At 41.5% G+C, this 20976-nt stretch overlaps 1 protein-coding gene and 1 long non-coding RNA gene across 10 annotated transcripts in view; one reads left to right on the plus strand and one right to left on the minus strand.

Moving 5' to 3' along the window:
- Nucleotides 1-13677: 13677 nt before the first annotated feature.
- Nucleotides 13678-15255, minus strand: LOC140616196 (uncharacterized). Of its 2 annotated transcripts, XR_012016731.1 has the most exons (3): nucleotides 15033-15255; nucleotides 14466-14557; nucleotides 13678-13965 (listed from the first exon to the last, which is right to left on the minus strand). It is a non-coding gene; the product is annotated as an uncharacterized lncRNA (long non-coding RNA). The 2 variants fall into 2 exon arrangements; XR_012016730.1 differs by lacking the exon at nucleotides 15033-15255 and having other exon boundaries at nucleotides 14466-14766.
- Nucleotides 15256-15275: 20 nt separating this feature from the next.
- The window catches only part of DIS3L2 (DIS3 like 3'-5' exoribonuclease 2), a 346723-nt gene continuing 341022 nt past the window's right edge, over nucleotides 15276-20976 (plus strand). For 6 of the 8 annotated variants that reach the window (XR_012016729.1, XM_072796677.1, XM_072796673.1 and 3 more), the window contains exon 1: nucleotides 15276-15427. The gene's annotated coding sequence lies outside the window, so the exon portion shown is untranslated. The remainder of the gene's footprint in view (nucleotides 15428-20976) is intronic. The other 2 variants (XM_072796674.1, XM_072796675.1) reach the window with 2 other exon arrangements.

Consider the following 20976-nt stretch of genomic DNA (forward strand, 5'->3'; position numbering starts at 1 on the left):
TCCCCACTGAGCAGGGAGCCCAATGTGGGCTCAATCCCAGGACCTTGGGATCATGACTTGAGTTAAAGGCAGATGCTTAACCGACTGAGCCACACAGATGCCTCTGCCTGATAGTTTTTAAGGAGCTTATCTCGTATATTTAGATGAAAGAGGGTTTCATTTTCTGCCCAACTATTGAGGTGAGAGAGGAAATATCTCCCTGGGGGTGAGCCTAGGAGAGTCAGTTTATAAAATTTGAAAGTAGTTTGGCCTCTTCAGCCTCAGATCTCACCAATTCTGCCCCAAAGGCAGTTTGTGGTGAGAACAGCTCTGCCAGGAGTGGAAATGGACCTGTGTGTTGTGGGGGAATGGAGAGGAGCTTGGACCAGAGGATGGTCATCAAGGATGGTAGGAAGCAGGCGTGCCTAAGCATCAGAAAGTCAAAGATGAGCACTCCAGCATACAAATAGAAGGCCAATCAGCATTCCACTGAAGCGCCATCTCAGACTCGGATCTGTCCTATACGACACCTTTTAGCACCATCGGGTTGAGCCACGATAATTTGCAAAAAATGGCTGATGATGATTAGCCATCTGCATTTTGAAAAGTGTCCTAGAGGCAAGAAATGTTTCATTTTCCAGTGACTGCAACACAAGATCACAGAAATAGTTAATGTGATTTTTATTTCAGTATATTTGACTTTTGAAAATTAATACATTTGATTTTTCTGAAATTTATTTGGATTTAAAATGAAGTTTATACAACTATTTTTTCCCAAATGGGTAGGCAGTTGCCCCAACACTGTTATTGGGTTTGAGGGCACATTTGTTGAGTGTTCCCCTCACCAAATTAAACGTTCACTTTTCTCATGCTGAATTCTCACATATACTTACCTAAGGTTTCGGGCTGCCTTATTGCTTTGCCTGCTTATTTTTGACCATACTGTGTTATTCACTGTAGTGTTAATATATGTTTTAATATTTAGTAGGGCATATCACTCTCAAGATACTCTTCTTTTTCAGGGTTTTCTTTATTCTCTTTTTTTCATATTTATTTTCCAGAAGAATTTTAGAATAATTTATCCAAATTCCCCAACTATCCTACCAAGATTTTATGGAATTTTGTTGGATTTACACACAAATGTAAAAATAATTGACATCTTTTCAATATTAAGTTTTCCTATCCAAGAACAAGTTTATCTTTCCATTTCCATAGATTGAAGTTTCCTTATCTATGAGGCACCTGAGTGGCTCAGTCGGTTAAGCACTTGGCTCTTGATTTCTGCTCAGATCATGATGTCAGGGTTGTGAGATTGAGCCACACGTTAGGCTCTGTGGTCAGTGTGGAATCTGCTTCAGATTCTCTCCCTACTTGTGCTCCCTCCTCCCACTAGGACTTGGTTTCTCTCTCTCTCTCTCTAAAAAAATTTTTTTTAATCACATATTCCTAAACATTTTTATTAAGTTATTCCTGGATTTTTATAGGTTTTATGGTTATAATAAATGAGATTTTTAAAATGTTTCCTTATTGAAGATTTTTTAAAATTACTGTTATTTTTTATTGGTTATTGCTGACACATGAATAAAACTGTTACTGTTTACATATTAATTTTAAACTTGGACTAATAACTAAATATTCTTATTGAATTAATACTTTTTTATTCTATTATATATACATTTTCTCTGGTGTGAGGGGGGAAGATTTTCTATTATAAATATGTAAATTCTCCCCATAATACTGCATATATTTGACATGCTCTCAATCAAAATCTCAATGGCTTTGTGACTGATGAAAAACTATAAGTTTTCTAAGGAATAATGAATTCATGAAAATGATCAAAAAAGAAAAGTCTTCAGGCAAAAAGTCTTATAAACACAAAAAATGTGTTATAAGTACTAATTAAGGATGGTTACTGGCTTTTCATGCCATTGTGGTGTGTGTGATTGACTGTTCCTGGCCATGTCTTCTCACAAGACTTTCAGAATCAACCGATCCCTGGCTAAGAAACAAAAGCAGAATCATCCCATTCCCTAGGGAATTCAGCTGAAAACTGGTAATAAAATCAGATACAACTCTAAGAGGAAGCCCTGGAGACGAACCAAGCTGGGTCTATAAGGCATTGCACATGAGATGGCACACATACTTAAGCTGCATGAAGATCACACATTCTTATCCTAATACTCTGTAAACATCCCTCCTATGTGACCAATAGACATGTTTTATCAGGGAAATGAGTTTTCTCTGTTACTATGCCTCTAAACCAGTATTGGTTCAGTAATAAATGTGAGACCTTTCAGCCGAAAACAAAAATGAAACCAAAAACAGATGTGTTACTGGTAAAGGACTAGATGGGTTGACAAAAATAGAATAGGAGGTTTGGAAATGGACCAAGTTTACAGGGGCAGGTCTCAACTACCTGGGTCTGATAAATAGATTTAAAAAAATAACAGTGCATTGATAACAGTTCCCACATATGAATTAGAGAAAACAGGCCATCAGTGACACAGAACAACCAGGTAATCGGTGAATCCTCCTGCTGCTGTACCAGGCACTCCCTGCTTACACACCATCCTCACCAGTCACAAGGTGGATGCTTTTTAGGGGTCACTCAGAGCCTGTTCCAAGAGTATATAAACTTAGGCCTTGGGAGGCCATTCTAGGGATGTCCTGGATATACAAAAGCTGGGTTTCTACAAAAGCCCCAGTGCTTGGTGGAACTTCTCCTCAGGATCCAGCTGGTCCAAGTCCTTTGACCAAGATGAAGCACATGTATGCTGTGCCTGAGAGGAGAAGAGCAGGTGATCCCTCCTGGGTTGCCTGTACCTTCCGACATTGGGGTGGTGAATGAGGGTAGCTCTCGGTTTCCTCCTGAGATTGTGTGGTTTGGGGACAGTATTGTCATCTCACAAGTGGCAGCTCCCTGGTAGTGGGAAGAACCAGAAGGAGGACTGGAAGGAGAGACTGGCCTCCAGACTAACACTTTCCCAAATCCCCACCTTGGTCTCCTCCAAGAACCCCTCCACCACTTCAGATGGTCCTCTTCCTTCAAGTTTTTTTTTTTTTTAGAGTGTTTACTAGCAGAGGGAGAACATGTTATTTTAAAAAAAGTGTGTTTTGCCCACAGACACATGAAAAGATGCTCAACATCACTCATCATCAGGGAAATGCAAATCCAAACTACAATGAAATATCACCTTGTGCCTGTCAGAATGACTAAAATAAAAAACACAAAAAACATGTGTTAGTGAGGATGTGGAGAAAAAGGAACCCTGTGTGCCAGTGGTGGGGGTGCAAATTAGGGCAGCCACTGTGGAAAACAGTATGAACAGTTCTCAGAAAGTTAAAAATAGAATACTCTATGATCTAGTAGTCACACTACTGGGTATTATGTAAAGAATATGAAAACGCTAATTCAAAGGGATACCTGTACCCTTACGCTTATTACAGCATTATTTACAATAGCCAAATTATGGAAGCAGCCCAAGTATCCATCCATAGATGAATGGATGTATATATATACAAGCGGATATTATTCAGCCATTAGAAAGAATGAAATCTTGCCATTCCCAATGACATGGATGGAGCTAGAGCATATAATGCTAAGTGAAATAAGTCAGAGAAAGACACGTACCAAATGGTCTCTCACTCATGTGGAATTTAAGAAACAAAACAAATGAACAAAGATGAAAATAGACAAACAAAAAAACTCAGACTTTTGACTATACAGCACAAACTGATGGTTACCTGAGAGGAGGTGAGGAGAGAGGATGGGTGAAACAGGTGATGGGATTAAGAGGCCACTTCCCTTAATGAGCACTGAGCAATGTATAGAACCATTGAATCACTATCTTGTACATGAAACTAACATAACACTGTATGTTAACTACAGTGGAATTAAAGTAAAACAATAAAAAAAAAAAGAAAAAAGAAATATGTGTTTGGATATAGTTATTACCTGCCTGAAAACTTGCTCTCCTCCGCAGACAGATGGCATTGCTGGTGGAGATGTTGGCCAGTATTTTCAGAGTTCAGGGACTATTGTGTTTCAAGATGAACAAAAATAATGACACCTGAATAAGGTGAATGAGTTCATTGTTTATCTTAACTTTCTTCCCCATGGCGGAACACTTGCCGTCCGCAACCTGGGAGCAAAAGTTTAACTATTTTTGCTGCATCTGACAAGATAATTCTGGTGAACATGCAGTTTGAGGATTTGGTTAAGCATTCTTGGGGACCGTCTGAGGCAGTGGGAAGCCCCAGGCTTCCACCTCCTGGCTGACCACAGGGTTGGCCCCGTGTATGGGCCTCCTTGCAGTGGGGGGAAGTGATGGAGGATTCCAGCTTGGCAGCAAAGAGAAATGGCCCGATCGGTAGGGGGAAAGGCAAGGAGAACCACAGAGCCTACCTGAGATGTAGGATTGAGCAGAACTCTTGAAGAGAGGTGACCTTTGGTTTGTTCACTGTGGTGTTCATGGGAACCAGGCCTCCAGTGGGTCCCTTATGTTTATTTCCTCTTGATGATGCATGAGATAAGGGAACAGGCTTGAGCCAGTGGTAAGATGAGCAGACACACAGAGCAGGTGCCATGAAAATGTCGATTGCATGAATGATGGGGGTTGGGATTAAGGAAACTGGTCACAGAAGGGGGGACTGGGTGCTACCGGACAGAGATGGGGAGCACTTTTTCACTGGCTACCCTTGGGTACCTTTTGAATTTTGCACTGAGTAATTTTCTTGCTATTTATTTATTTGTAAGATTTTATTTATTTATTCATGTGAGATACAGAGAGAGAAACAGGCTCCATGCAGGGAGCCCGATGTGGGACTTGATTCTGGGACCCCAGGATCAGGCCCTGGGCTGAAGGCGGCACCAAACTACTAAACCACCCAGGGATCCCCCTTTCCCCTTTTTAAAAGTTTTTATTTAAATTCTAGTTAGTTAACATATGCTTTTCAAAATAAATAACTCAAATAACAGGTTCTACTATCTCCCACGAAGAATGAGGTTGCTTTCAAAGGATCGAAAATCAGCTTGGCTTCAGTTTTCATGTTTCTTCAAAATAAATATTCTAAGCCCAGCATGATGCCCTGACTCCTGTTCCATTCTTGTACACTAAAAACAAGTGAGGCAAAATGGGCAGGAAATTGTTTATAGCAATAATCCCAGAAAAGAGTGACAATTACGCATTAATAAAAGACTTTACAAATTAGTTAAATTGAAGGCTTTGATAGAGAATTGGTTAAAGTCATGAAAAAACAATATCTTCAGAAGAAAATGTTGCTTTCCCCGTTGTGCCCTGTTGTGTTGAATGTCGTGTCGGTGATAAAAAGGCAAGCCAATTAAAAAAAAGGATGACAGACTTGAACAGACATTTCTCCAAAAACATATTAAAAAGGTCAATAAGCATATGAAAAGATGCTCACCATCACTAGCTATTAGGGAAATACAAATTAAAATGACAAGATATCACTTTACTCTATGAGATAACACTTTACTAGAATGGCTGTAATAAGGAAAAAAAGGAAATAACAAATGACATCAAGGTTGTGGAGAAATTTGGACCCTCATACATTGCTGGTAGGAATCTAAATGATGTAGTTACCACATAACCTGATGACCCATATGACTCAGCAATTCCACATCTCTCTCTATATATATTTATATATATTTGGGGGAATATATATGTATATCCCAAAGAATGGAAAACATGTGTTTATACAAAAACTTGTACTTGAATGTTCATAGCAGCATTATTCATAATGGCCCAAAAGTGAAAACACCCCAAATATTTATCAACTGATGAACAGACAAAATGTGGACATATAGTAGAATATTATTTATCCATAAAAAGGAACAAGGTACTGATTTATGTTACAACATGGATGAACCTTGAAAACATGCTAAGCAAAAGAAGCTAGTCACAAGGGACCAAGCAACATTCCTCTTATATGAAATGTCCAGAACAAGGAAATCCATAGAGACAGAAAATTGGTAGTTGCTGAGGTCTGGGAGGTGAGAGAAATGACAGGTAATGGGTATGGGGTTTCTTTTCAGTGTGATGAAATGTTCTGTATTGATTGTGGTGATGATTGGAAAACATTGTGACTATACCATAAACCACTGATCTGTACACTTTAAAATGAATTAGATGTTATTTGAATGATATAGTTGACCCTTGAACAACATAGGTTTGAACTGTGTGTGTCACCTTATATACAGATTTTTTCAGATTTTTTTTGATAAATACATCACTGTATGTATTATAAATATATTTTATGATTTTCTTAAACACCTTTTTACCTCTCACTTTATTGTAAGAATGAAGTATATAAAACATATAACATATAAAATATGTGTTACTTGACTGTTTATGTCATTAAGAAGGCTTCCAGTTAACAGTAGGCCATTCACAGTTTTGAGGGAGCCAAAAGTTATATGCAGATTTTCGACTGCCTGGGGGATTAGTGCCCCAACCCTGCGTTGTTCAAGGATCACCTGTGTATCTCATCTTAAAAATTTCAAAAAAGTAGGGGTGCCTGGGTAGCTCACTTGGTTAAGCATCTGCCTTCGTCCCAGGTCATGATCTCAGGGTCCTGGGATCGAGTCCTGCATCAGGCTCCCTTTAGAGGGAAACTGTTTCTCCCTCTGCCTCTCCCCTCTCGCCTGTGCTTTCTCTCTCTCATTCTCTCAAATAAATAAAATATTTTGAAAATTTCAAAACAGAATATTCCAATTCAAATCCAAAGTCTGTCCATCTATCCCTCTGGATGGTGGAATTGGGCAAACATTCTTAGTTGCTTCTTCATAATCAAATGTATTATATAAGTTATTTCTAATGAACATTTACAATTTATATAACAAAGAGAATAAAAGAAAATTCTAAAATAAATGTTTGAACATACTAAGATACAATTTATAAATGAAAGGAGGTAAAATAGTTACACATTCTGCAACTATGCAGCATGAGTATATAACACTAGTCCTGAAAAATAGAATAAAATGAAAATAATTGTGCAAAAGAAGTAAAATTGTGTATGAAGTAAATTTTTCTGAAACTTTAGTCTTATATAGTCTTTATCTTTACAAGAAGGAGGAAAACAACCACATTTGCCTCATGAAATGAACTTGGTTTTTATTTGATACTGAAAGTATTAGTGATAACATTATCAACTCTAGTTGATTAAAAAGGATTCACTGATTCATTCTACAATAGATTTTCCATGTTTCTTCCTTAAACTTTCCCTTTTACTAATCTTTTCCTGTTACCTGAGTTTTTTTCTTGTGTAATTTGTATTTAAAATTATTAATTTCCTTTAATGTTTAAAACTTATGTTTGAATAATATTTCCTAATAATTGAAACTTTTTTGCATTTTATAGTTTTTGCATTTCATTTTTTTCATATCCTCTTGGGTAGTTAGTTGGCTATCCTAATAGTCCACAAATACTATATTAGTTACTTTCTTATCTCAGTTTTGCATATTTAACAGATATCTTATTTTCTAATTTATTTGCTTTCGTATTTATTGCTTTTCCATTTGAAATTTGTTACCTAAAGCTTTAAAAAATTTAGGTGTAGATTTATTGATTATTTTTTCCTTTTTCCCTCCCATTAGCATAGCCACAAGAGACAAAAGTTTCTCGACCTAGCTTTAACTGTGTAAATGGTATCTTTTTTCTTTGTTTTTAAAGTAACGTCCCCAGATTTGGTGTTGTCTTTTTAACTCCTTTATTCTGTCAGAGTCTTTCTTCCATTCTTGCCTGGTCATGTGCATATAGGTAGTGTATTTGCTTTCTCTTTTATTTTATTGTGTGGAATTCTGAGAAAGCATGTGTAAAATCTTTGTGTATCTGCTGTGAATATCTTTATCTTCAAAATTGCAATTACTTTTTTTTTGTGAAAGCTTAATGTGCACTTAGGAAAGCTGTTTCCCAATTTTTCCTCCTTGGATCAGTTCCTCCAATCACCTCCTTCTGTAGGAGAAATAGAGGCCCCCGAGGTGCAGGGACTTGCCCATGATCTCTCAGTGGGGCTGGGGCAGAGCCTGTGTTTGGGGCCAATGAATGGATCATTGTGGAGAGTTTATACCAACAAGCTCCAACAGCACCCTTCCCCTGCTGGTGCCCCGTTGTGTTGAAAAGCTACAGAGCAGGGCTGCTTTAGGCCAAACAGCTTGTGTTGTGTGCACACCCTCCTCTAAAGCCCCCCATCCTTACACTGCATCATACTGGCCTGTTGTCCTTGGGCTACTCTTTGGTCTTGCCTGAAGAAGGGATTCTTTCCTAGGATGCCGCCTTCTCAGGAAAACAGACTTACAGTGGGTCCTGCCACAGGTGTTCTGGGCATGCCCAGGTATGCCGGAATCCTGGGATGAACATAACTTAATCAGTCAAGCTGAGACCCGCTATAGTTGCTTTTATGCAAGCATGATTTACCTGAGCCAGGCTCTTAAATTATTCTATCTCCTCTTTCTTTAAAGATACTTTTTGAGAAAGATTCATAGGTGTGGATTTTGTCTTTTTAATCCAGTCTATGCTTCTGTTTTTTAAATAGGAGAATTTAGTCCATTTACATGTAATCTTATAATTGTCGTAATTGTGTTATTCTGTATTTTTCTCAGTTAATAAAATTCTTTGTTTTCTCTTTACCTTAATATAGGATTTCTATTGGAGGATGTGTGTTTGGATTCATTTAAGTGAGATGAGATGTTCTCACCATTTTTTGAACAATTTCCTAGTGTTTTACTATGTTCTCACTTATCCAACAAAAAAAAGACTGTTCTCATTCCTCTGTATTTGTTCTAATTAAAAACTACTTTTCTTTAAAAAAAAATCTTTTTCTTTCTTGTAAATAGATTGAGATTTTTTTTCTTTTGTCTTTTCAGAACTTCTCTAAGTCCTCTTTAGTCATATCCTCTTGGTTTGCTTTTGGTATTCTGAAAAGTTTTAACTCCAGTTAAACATTTTGAAATATGATCATATTTTATGAAAATTATACTTTATATTCTTGCTTTTCTGACTAGGGTATGTACAGATGGGCTATATACTGCATAAGATGATCACTTCTCCCTGTCTATATACTTTTAATTGAAATTCACCCCCATTTCCCTCAATAAGTGGGTCTGAGGGTACACACATAGACACAGAGATGCTAAGGACTGTATAGACCTAAATGGCCATAATTGTACTGAGTCTGTTTCTCTGGATTAGCTGACTGGATCCCATGGACCCCTAACCTAATTCATAGGCTGGCCTTAGCCAATCAGCTGTTTTCTCTTTAGACTTCTAAAATGAAATGACTAATTCAGCATTGGGCCCTGGAATGGGAGAAACAGACTCACCTTTCCTTGAAATTGTCCCTCACCCACCTTAAACATGCACACAGATGCAGAGCAAACCCATCCCTCCCCTCCAGCACATGACTCCTTGGGGGAGAGTTGTTATCTGGAAAAAATTGGGGTTCTGTTAGGAATAGAGCATGCCAAAAGAGAAGTTTGGTAGGCTACAGCATCTGCTACAAAAAGAAGAAAGAAAGGTGTGTCTGTCAGGACCATCATCTACAGGATACCTCATTGTTTTGCATTCCTAGGGTTGACCACTGTTTAGGACAACTTCTTATCAAATAATATTAATGAATATATTTACTCTGTGCCAGGCACTGTTTTAAGTGCTTTACATGTATTGAGTCATTTACATTTCACATCAACCTTATAAGGTGGAACCATCATCATTCACATGCTGTAGGTAGGGAAACTTCAATGGAGAGGTTGAGTAATTTGCCTAAGGTCACACAGTGAGTAACCAAAGGAGTTGGATTTGAACCCAGCAGGTTGATTGCCCTCATCCTAAGTGCTATGACGCATTGCTGCTGTACTGGAATTGCCAGCTTCATGTGAGGCTGGTATCTGGCAGGGTGTGCAAGGTACAGGAGAGAAGTAAAATCCTGTCGTATAAAGAGCTGCCTCTGCAGTGAATTGTCCAACAAAACAAAGGCATAAACATTCTGGGTTTAACAAGTTTCAATGTCATTCTTTCTCTTTTATTTTCTTTTTAAAGAGTTATTTGAGGGAATCCCTGGGTGGCTCAGCGATTTAGCGCCTGCCTTTGGCCCAGGGCGCGATCCTGGAGTCCCGGGATCGAGTCCCGCATCAGGCTCCCGGCATGGAGCCTGCTTCTCCCTCCTCCTGTGTCTCTGCCTCTCTCTCTCTCTCTCATAAATAAATAAATAAATAAATAAATAAATAAATAAATAAATAAATAAATAAATCTTTAAAAAAATAAAGAGTTATTTGAGAAAGATATATATATATATATACACACACATATACATATACATACAGAGAGAGAGAGAGAGGAGAGAACATGCAGGGGGAGGGCAGAGGAAGATGGAGGAGAGAAGCAGACTTCCCACTGAGTGCTCAGCCTGATGGGGAGGCTGGATCTCAGGATCCTGGGATCAGGACCTGAGGGGAAATCAAATTAGAGACTTAACTGACTGAGCCACCCAGGAACCCCATAATTCTAATTTATTTTATTTTTTTCTTGGGGAGCCTGGGTGGCTCAGTTGGTTAAGCATCTGCCTTCGGCTCAGGTCATGATTTCAGGGTCCTGGAATTGAGCTCCTTATGGGCTCCCTGCTCAGCAGGGAGTCTGCTTCTCCCTCTCCTTCTGCCTGTTCCCCCTGCCTGAGTGCTCTCTCTTTGTCAAGCGAATAAATAAAATCTTTAAGAAAAAATAAAGCTAATAATTATTAGTTTCCATTTATAGCTGCTGAGATATGTCTGTGATTAAAAGAGAGAGCTCAAAATTAGAAAAAAAGGAAAATCAGAGGAAGAAATCAAAATGGAAGGATGAAGGAGCATAAAAATTAAGACAAATTTAAAACTAAAGTTGTGGGAATAAAAACTTAGAAAGAATAACATTGTAATAAACTATAGAAATGATTCCTGAAAGTATAGTCTTCAGAATAACATTGTAAATGAGAAGTTTCTAAAATTCATACATAAAGTAGCATAAATTAAATAAAAAAATAGAAGATACAAAAGAGCAAAGAGCTAGAAAACAACAAAAAAATCTAAAAAATTAAGAATAACATGTTGATAGATCCTGATAAAATAATATGAACGGTTAGAAGTATTCAAAAAGATGAGATTTTTAAAATAGGAACTAGAAGGTAAAAAGAGAAATTAAGGTAAAGGCCAAGAGTTATGAGGCAAAAAGTGGGAAGAATCTAGAAGGATTTACATTTAAAAAGCTAAGTGAAAAATAATACCATAAAGATAGAGGGAAGAGAAAAATGTACTTTTTGAAAACTAAGTTTACAGTGAGACAAGAACAAAAGCAGACTCTAATCAGATAAGGATTGCAAGTGGGAAATAGTGGTCTGGGTGGGGCTAATTGCTGGAAGTGAGGAGGCCAAGATCAATTGATAGGTGATGATGAGACATATTTTCTGCTCACCCATAACACTCTCAGCTGGCAGCACTGTCAGCCTGCACAGGTCAAGACGAGGCTCATGGCACTTGACTCCATCCCACAGCTGACTGGGTCCTTCCAAAGTCATACCCCTTGGCAGCAAACACGCCTTCACTTTGGTTCTTGGAATATATTCAATTCTACCTTAGTTTTTCTTCAACATATTTAATAGTCCTTTTGTTATCTTTTACTTCTTTAAAGGCGAAATTCACAAGTGAAAGGCAATCAAAACATGTTATTGTTGAATGGATTTATTCCATTGTATTTCCTTGAAGTTCTTGTGGTGTTTGGTTATTATACTGTTTTCTCTCACACACAGTAACTTTATCACCTGGCTTCATTTTTGATGATCCTAACACTTCTTACTGATCCTGAGTTGCTTGGTTACTTGCTCCTTTCAGTGTAATTAGTGGTAGTAGGATGGGGGGGTAGGGGAGTGAGACAACCTACTGGACTTGTTCTTGGACTGGGCTGTAAGGGTGAGGGTGTGGTGGTGGTGGTGGGGAGAGTGGAGGAGTCATAGATGACTCCTAGGTGTCTGGGTGTTTGTCTTTGTGATGGAGGGGTTGTTAGTTTAGGAGACCAAGTTAGGGGTGGTGGTGGTTAGGAGTCAGGGTCAGGCCGCACCTGGAACACTCTGGGGCACTATAGCTGTCTATAATCCTTAAACTCCGAGGACAGCTTGAATTTCATGATAGACACAATCCCTCCCACCCTGCTAGCTCTGGAGGTAGCAGATGGCTCACTGTGTATACCAACAGGGCATGGTAACCCTGGTCCTCTGTTTATAATCTGGGCAGTCCTCAAAGCACTTTGCTTTATTAATTGGCTATCCATTATCCAGAGGCCAAAGTCAGATAAAGCTCATCATCTGGAACCTTTCATGCCCACACCACCTTGGAAGTACAGCGTTCACCCACAACTCCCTACAGTTCTCTAAAAATATGCCCTTCATAGCAATGATAAGTTTCCATCTCTTGAGGCACCATTGAAATCTCCTGGAACCGCAGCCAAGTTGGGCCTAGTGAATCACCCTGGCCCTTCAACAGAACACAGTTCTTTAGAATTGATGCTCTATTCACAGCTGCCAGGAGAATGTGAGATACAATTTATCGTACTTTACAGATTTGGGGATTCTTTTTTTTTCTATATTACAAGTTGATTTTGTCCCTTCTGTTCACAGAACAATTGATTTAGCTTCGTTTTATCAACCTGTAACCACTTTCTGGTCCTGCCTTGCTCATGTTACTCCTAGGCTCCCTTGGCTGATATTTTGGGTGTTCCAAACTTTTCAGCCACACATTTTGAATTTCTTGGTTTATTCCAGAGATGGCTGGTCACATCCATTGTGGATAGATTTACAGTCTCTTAGAGAATATTCCTCTTATGGGTGGGCTTATTGTAATACTTGCTATAATGGGAATGTACTGGTTCTGGACTGGAGGTATGCTTGTGAGGCAAGACTCTCACCCCTAGTCACTCCACAGTGTTGTGGTTTTCCTTTGGTCCACATGAGGAAGCCTAAAGTTCACTCTATTTAGATGATATGGGAACATGTCCACTTAGCCCTGTAGCCTTCACGTTGGCTGACACCACACTTTGTCAGCTTGTCCCCAAATGGGATATGCCTGTTGAACTTACATACAATAATTGTCTTTCTTTTGCTCTTGTCCTTGCTCATCTATTCCTGCTTCTAATATTTTTAGTTTCTTTGGCTTTATCTCCCGTTTCTGGCTCTGAACCCCCAGCTATTATGTCATTAATCCTTTATTCTTTTCCTTTTCTGGGTCTTCCCACCCAAAGCTCCATGGGCCCTCTCCCATCTACTGAATCACTGTAGCTTTGCCATCCTCTGCCTCCTGCCCCTGCTGGGCTTCTTCCATCTCATCTAGTTTGAATAGACAAGTTTTGCCTACATCACAGTTTTGCTGAGGATTCTGACCTGTGTGAACATTAAAAAACCAAAGGCTCAGAGTGCCTGGGTGGCTCAGTTAGTAAAGCTTCTGACTCTTGATTTTGGCTGAGGTTGTTATCTCAGGGTCCTGGGATCAAGACCCAGGTCAGGCTCTGTGCTCAGGTGTGTGTGTGTGTGTGTGTGTGTGTGTGTGTGTGTGTGTGTGTTGTATGTACACGTATCTGTTTGAGGAGTCTCACTTTCCCTCTGCCCCTTCCCTTGGTCACATTCTCTTTCCCTCTTTCTCTCAAATAAATCTTAAAAGAAAAATAGGTTCATGGATTCATTTATTCTTTAAGCAAACATCAATTGAGGCCTTTATGTGTTGCAAGCACCATACATGCAAGATTAAAAAAAATATTTTCCACCTTCAAGAATTAGTAGAGCCTGGCTGGCTCAGTTCTTAAGCGTCTGACTCTTGATTTCAAGCTCAGGTCATGGTTTCAGGGTCACGGAATTGAGCCCAGTGTCGGATTCCAGGCTTAGCAGAGTCTGCCTGAGTTTCTCTCCCTCTGCGGCTCCTCCTGCACATGCTCTCTCTCGCTAAAATAAATAAATCTTAAAAAAAAAGAAAAAGAATTAGTAGAGATATCAGTAAGTATTAGTAGAGGAATCCTGGAGTTTACAAAATACTTTCAAAAACATTAATGCGTTCAGGAACAATTTAATGTATCTCTTCCCCTTGTTTTAATATGGAGCATATGGTGGTGGACTCCTTCACTACACAGATTCAAGCCACTGTCCACTTTGACACCTTATTCCTAAACTTTGATTTTTATTATTATTATTATTATTATTATTATTATTATTATTATTTTAATTTATGATAGTCACACACAGAGAGAGAGAGAGAGGCAGAGACATAGGCAGAGGGAGAAGCAGGCTCCATGCACCAGGAGCCCGATGTGGGATTCGATCCCGGGTCTCCAGGATCGCGCCCTGGGCCAAAGGCAGGCGCCAAACCGCTGCGCCACCCAGGGATCCCTATTTTTATTTTTTATCGTCATCCTTGGGCATGTGATGGCCACATCATCGGACATTGGTGACCACGTCCTTACTGGAATTCTTTCGTTTCCTGCTGCCTTCTCAACAGTCCTTCAACCGAACATCCTGCTTTGCTCTTTGGAGGTTCCTTTTCCTTTGTTCACACCTACAAATTTGATGTTTTCTTGGGCTCCCTCCTTTCTTCTCTACACACTTCCCTGGGCAGGCCACACTGACCTCCCTGGAAGGCGGTTTCTTACGTGAAACACTCCTCCCCGTCCTTCAGTCTCCACCATCAGCTTAACCCGCCCCCCCCCCCGCCCCGCCCCTGGGTCTGGGTGGACCCCGCGGCCTGTACGTATCCCCCTGGGGAAGCAGCACCCGTCCGCCTGCTGGCTCTCGGTCTGGGTGCATCCTGCAGGGACCTCGCCCAGGTCGCCCCTCTGTGCATCTGCAGGGCCAGCCCAGCCCGGGAGCATCTGCACCTGCAGGGCCAGCCCAGCCCCGGAGCATCTGCACCTGCAGGGCCAGCCCAGCCCCGGAGCATCGGCACCTGCAGGGCCAGCCCAGCCCCGGAGCCTTCATTCAGCAGGTGCCCAACAACCGAGTGCCTAGTAAACGAAAGAAGGAATTAGTAAAACCGTGTCCCACGGAAGAGGCCGAGAAGCGAGGCGAGAGCCGGGGCCGGGCGAGCTCAGCATCCCCCGCAGCGGCCTGGCTCCGGAGCAGGGAACCGAGGCGCCCGCGGGCCGGCGGGAAGGCTTTCTCAGAGGTCGCCTGGCTAGAGTGACCGGCCACAGCCCGTCGCCCCCGCGACGCGAGGTCACAAAAGTCCCGCGAGCCCCCAGCCAGGCCCCGCCCCGCCCCGCGCAGCCGCGAGACCGCCGACCACCGCCGCCGCCGCGCTGCAGCAGCGCGCGCCGCTCTTGGCCCCGGCCGGCCACCGTCGCCGCTGCCCCGCCGCGCCCCTGACCCGGAAGAGCATTCTCCTTAGCAACTGCGGGACCGCCGCGGCGCCAGCCTCCCGCGAGCAACGGTGAGGCCTCCCCGCCCCCGTCCCGCGCGCCCCACCTCGACCCCCTTCCCGGGACCGGCCCTGGGTCTGGGCTGCCGGGCGCCCGCGGCACTCAGCGGCGGCGGCCGCGGGCGTGCGCCCTCCGCCTCTGGCATCGCTGCCCGGCTCCGGCGTCGCACCTGCCCACCGCGAGCCCCCAGCTCCCCGCCGACCGGACCCGCCCCGGCCCGCCCCGGCCCGCCCGCTCCTCGGCCCCCGCCCCGGCCCTCCCCTGCCGCCCCCTCCCCTTGGGGGCGCGGATGGGAAAACCAGAATTAAACAGAGCCTGTTGCTGCCGAGAGGACGCTTCCCGAGGCTCGGTCACCTGTGGACGCGTCCTCACGGGTCCTGATACGGATGTGTGGGATGGAGCGTTCGAGGAGCCCCGAGCAGCAGCCGCTTAACTAAGAATCCTTGACGTTTGCTACTTTGCGCTTTCCAGAGTGCTGTTCTCTTATCCGCTTTGTTGGTGGTGGAGACGGATGTAACTGAACATCTTGAACTGATCCTTTTCCGCAGCGTTAGGTTTTAAGGGATGCGCATCTGTTTTAAGGGATGCGCGGTTAGGGATTAGGCAGCTGAGATTTTTGTCTCGTCCAGTTTCCTACAGAAGGGACTCTCCCCGGGACTGAGTTTGGGGGGGGGGGAATATCAAGTGAAATCACTACTTCAAAGAAAGTAAGGGCAGGTGTTTGTTAGGATCTCTGACTTACACTTGAAAAGATACCCCTGACCCAGAAAACCTCCCTTAATTGAGTTTGTAGGTGTGGTCCTAAGAAGACAATATAAACTTTGAACACTGTCCGGTAACAGCTTTATATTTGATCTAATGATGGAGCTAAAGGTGAGGCATGTGAACAGTTTTCAGGAATGACATTGGCAGGAATTTCGTTGTTTTTTTTTTTTTTTGCAGGAATTTCTATACTACATTATTCAATGCAATATAATTTCATGTAAGTTCAGTAAGCATTTAATAAGCACCCACAGTGTTTCACGTACGCGAAGGGATATAAAACAAGAGAGTGTATTCATTAAATTAGTGGGAAAACTATAAAGCAGCATGGTTTATTTTTTATTTTTATTAAATTTTTATTTATTTATGATAGTCACAGAGAGAGAGAGAGAGAGAGAGGCAGAGACACAGGCAGAGGGAGAAGCAGGCTCCATGCACCGGGAGCCTGACGTGGGATTCGATCCCGGGTCTCCAGGATCGCGCCCTGGGCTAAAGGCAGGCGCTAAACCACTGCGCCACCCAGGGATCCCGAGCAGCATGGTTTAAATGCAAAATCAGAGGGAGGAGAGGTCAGTGTGGGCTGGAGTTCTCTGTATTATGTTTATGGGTTTTATCTCTGAAGTATAAATACAGTTTGTATTTGTATTGGAGGAGACTGGGAATTCTAAAGAGTTTCTTATGTTCTTAAGCATTTTGGGAAGTAGTTCCAAGTGACATTTTGTAGTTTTTATTTGAAGCTCTACAGTCACTTGATTGCAGTATCTATTTCTTCCACTCCTAGTACAAGATCTAAATGAATATAGCTACTAGCAGGGGACTTTGCCGATTAAGAGATGCACTCCTTTGGTTCGGTGATGGTCTTACTTTCATATGAATCACCACATTTTTTTTTTTAAAAGGTTTTATTTATTTATTTATGACAGAGAGAGAGACAGAGACAGAGACAGGCAGAGGGAGAAGCAGGCTCTGTACAGGGAGCCCAACGTGGGACTCGACCCCGGGACTCCAGGATCACGCCCTGGGCCAAAGGCTGCACTAAAACCGCTGGGCCACCAGGGCCGCCCAAATCACTTCATTTTTTTCAGTAGAGTTAGTCACTAATTCATAAATACCTAAAAGTCTTGTGAAATGTTGCTCTTTATTCACTTGACAGATATTTCCAGAGTGCCCCCCGCCCCCCATGTAGCAGGCATTTTATAAAGAAATACAAAAAACAAGTTGCTCAGCAAGGAGTAATTCTGTTTTATCCATGATGTGTGTGTATTTGTGTGTTTTACTTATCAGCCTTATGCTCAGCATTTGCCTAGTGACATAGAAGGGCCAGAGAAATTTATACAGACACCTGAATTGACTTTTTTTTTTTTTTCCTTAGGAGTTGAGTAGGGATTTTAGGTTCAGTTGTTTTGGACATCCTCAAGTGATTCATTAAGGAAACCTCTTAACGATGTTTCATTGCTTTCTTACAGGTGTAGAGACCATTTATTCACTTGTTCAACAAATATATGAGTGCTTATTGGGTACATCGTGTTTTGCCTTGGAAATGGGGAGAGTGAATGCATCTCTGGCCCCTGTCTTCAGCAGACGATACCAAATAATCACATGAATGTAAAACTCCAACAGTGACACTTTTTGATTTAGGGAAGTCACAGGAATGACATTTGAACTAAGATCTGAAGGATGCACAGGAAAGGAAGAGTATTCCAGTCAGAGCAAACAGCAAGGGCAAAGATGGTGGGGTTCTTGGGGGAGGACTGGGGATATAGGGTACAGCTCAATGTAGAGAATAGAAAGAGTGTTGAAGAATCTGGCAGGAGAGGGGGCAGGAGAGGCGGGTGTTTGGCTTTATAAGCAGGTTGAGTTTATCTTTGGAGTAAGGAGAAGCCTCTATACAGTTTTACTTAGAGACTTAGGCTGCATTGCAGATAGGGGTGTACACAGATTGGGTTTAAATAGTCTACTTTGTATTTCTACCTTGCTTAGTATTTGTATTGTCGTCTTATTTCCTAAACATACTCCCACAGCTTTAATGTAGTTGGAGAAGCTTATATTCTACCAGCAAGATATCCACTTTTTTTTTTAATTGGGACAAAAGGAATTTTAGAGATTAGTATTGGATAATAGAAGTTAGTTGATTTGAAATGTTCTCATCAGTATGACCACTAGGGCACTAACTTCTGTGACTCTTTCTTTTAAAGATTTATTTGTTTATTTATTTACTAGAGGAAACAAGAGTGTGTGTATGTGTGTGTTGGGGGGAGGGCCAGAGAGAGAGAGAGTCTTAAGCAGACTCCACTGAGTGTGGAGCTGGAGGCAGTGCTGGAGGATCCTGAGATCACGACCTGAGCCTAAACCAAGAGTCTTAATGTTTAACACTTAACCAACTGCACTACCCAGGTGCCCTGTGATTGTTTCTTTTTAATTGTAGTAATGAAAACACATAAAACTTACCCTCTTAACCATTTTTAAGTGTACAGTGATGTTAACTATATTTACACTAGGCCGTTTTTTAAAATTTTATTTTACAAAACTAAAACTCTATACCTGTTGAACAACTCCCTGTTTCTACTGTCACCCACCCCCAGCTTTTAGTACATTTGAGTTTTATTGCTGTAAATTTTTTTTTTTAAAGATTTACTTATTTATTCATGAGAGACACAGATTGGGAGGAGAGGCAGAGACATAGGGAGAGGGAGAAGCAGGCTCCTCGCAGGGAGCCTGACGTGGGACTCGATCCTGGATCTGGGCATCACGACCTGAGCCAAAGGCAGGCGCCCAACCGCTGAGCCACCCAGGCATCCCTCTGTAAATGTTTTTTAAGAGTCATATTCGTGGCACATTTTATAGTGCTCACCTCAGAATGCCTTCAGACCAGTTGATTTTGGGCATTGGATTGGAAATGATTTTGAGATGGCTCAATATTTTAAGTACAAAAAAGTATAACAAAGCATTTTCTTGAGGGAGATTGGTAAACTTTTATTTGCAGTTTCCCAATTTATCCTAGACTTTGGATTCCTATAGTGTTGTAGAACCAGCCTTATAGAATCCAGTTTTTAGAACGTCCTTTGGAACCTTCAGAAAATTTTTAAGTTTTATGTGGGGAGTATGCTTAATGCATAAATAAGTCAGACTGTGAGTGGGCCTGGAATAGCTCCATTGATCCCTTTGAGGTCCAGCCATCTGTGCCATTACTGGCGATGTCAGAGAGATGGCCAGAATTCTTGTTGTCTTTATTAGATGGAGGGTGGTGGAGCTGCACAAGATGCTCCTTTGTGTCACATTATGGGACATAGAAGGATTTGATGAGGACTTTTCAGACAGCATTTTATTTGGAACCATAGCAAGAACTTGATGCCTGAGAGACAACTCACATTGAGGCTGGAAAGTGGTCAGGTTTAGTTCACTGTTAGTTAAAAGAAACTTATTTTTCTGTGTTTTTTTTTTTTTATTGTAAAATTTAACATCTTAATCTTTTTTTTTTAAGATTTAATTTATTCATGAGAGACATAGAGAGAGAGAGGTAGAGACAGGCAGAGGGAGAAGCAGGCTCCTTGTAGGGAGCTAGATGCAGGACTTGATCCTGGGACCCGCGGATCACCTTGAGCTGAAGGCAGATGCTCAACCACTGAGCCACCCAGGTGCCCCACATCTTAACCATTTTTAAGTGTATAGTTCAGTGGTATTAAATACATTCATAATGTGCAAACATCACCACCATCCATCTCCATAACTGGTTTTCATCTTGTAAAATTGAAACTCTGTGCCCGTTAAACTTCAACTTCGTATTCCCTCTCCCCAGCTTCTGGCAACCACCATTCTACCTTTTGTCTCTATGATTTTTGGGTCCTCTGAGTATCTCAGAAGTGGAATTAAACAGTATCTTTCTGGGACTGGCTTATTCCATTTAGTGTAGTATTCTTAAGGTTCATCCATGTCTTAGCATAAGTCAGAACTTCCTCTTTTTAAAGGTTGAATAATTTTCCCTTATATGTATATACCACATTTTGCCTATCTGTTCCTCCGTTGGTGAACACTTGGGCTGCTTCCACATTTTAGCTATTGTGAATGATGCTGCTATGAACATGGGAGTACCATCCAACTACTTTCGATTCCTTTCTTAAATCCCAGTACATCTGCTTCTGGGATGCACGGATGTCAGCAAAGAGACATTGGCGGGGAAGGACTTTAATGTGGCACAAAGTACAGTGAAAATGTCATGGATGGAAATCACCTGGCTGCTAAGGGCTAATAGAGGTAGCTTGCCTCAGAAAATGCCTTCTAATTAGAAAGTGAAGAAGAGGAAGGGGGTTATTATTTATGGAGCCCCCTCCCCTCGTATGTGTCAAATAAGTCACATGCCTTATGTCATTTAATTTTTTTTTTTTTGCCTTATGTCATTTAATACCAGTTGTTATCCGATGAGAAAGATGGTTTGGCTCTTCTACTGATGAGAAAATTGAGGCTCAGGGAGTTTACTTAAGTTATAAGGCAATATGTATTAGGACCAAAATATGGACCCATGTCTGTCTGATTCCAAAGCTCATATTCCTTCCACGCACTGCATCATGTTACTTCTCTAAATCAGGTTCTGATTTCAGCGTGAATGCTAGGCTGAGAATATCAACATAAATACTATAGGGACTATAAGGAAAAGGACAAGTAATGAAGTAGGCTGATATAGTAGGAAGTTAAAAAAAATCTTTAAAATAAATATTGTTGGAGCATTTGGTAGATTGGAGAGCTTGGGTACCCAAACTAGGAGGCAGAAAGTCATATGCTAATTGAGGAACTCTGCGCTTTA

The sequence above is a fragment of the Canis lupus genome, chromosome 24, assembly GCF_048164855.1.
Source record: "Canis lupus baileyi chromosome 24, mCanLup2.hap1, whole genome shotgun sequence".
NCBI classification, from domain to species: Eukaryota; Metazoa; Chordata; class Mammalia; order Carnivora; family Canidae; genus Canis; species Canis lupus.